Source organism: Triticum dicoccoides, chromosome 4A (genome assembly GCF_002162155.2).
Source record: "Triticum dicoccoides isolate Atlit2015 ecotype Zavitan chromosome 4A, WEW_v2.0, whole genome shotgun sequence".
NCBI classification, from domain to species: Eukaryota; Viridiplantae; Streptophyta; class Magnoliopsida; order Poales; family Poaceae; genus Triticum; species Triticum dicoccoides.
Window position 1 is genome coordinate 599,053,291 of NC_041386.1, and position 410 is coordinate 599,053,700.

Sequence of the window (410 nt, forward strand, 5' to 3'; positions counted from 1 at the left end):
GGGCCTCGTGGCTCGGTGGAGAGGAAAGAGGGGGTCGAGGCGGAGCCTCTAGGCTAGTCGGGGGAGCGAGGGAGGCCCGGTGGCCGTGGTTATGGCGAGCGGCGGCGACGGGCTCCGCTCGGTGAGGAGAACAGAGGAGGGGGATAGGGACGGAGGGAAGGAGCGAGGAGAGTGAGAGAGGGAGCCAGGGGCTGCGTGGCGTCGCGGGAGGCGACCAGGGGAGGAGGAGGCAGCCAGGCAGGGAGGAGGTGGCCGGGGCGCGTGGCCGCGCGCGCCGGGCGCGTGCCCGTCCTCCTGGCAGGGAGGAAGACGACAGGGGTAGCGGTGGCGGGCTGGGCCGGCCAGCTACAGTGCTGGGCCGGTTTGGCTACCAGGTGAGCGCCAGGTAGGCTTCTGCTCCCTTTTTTTTT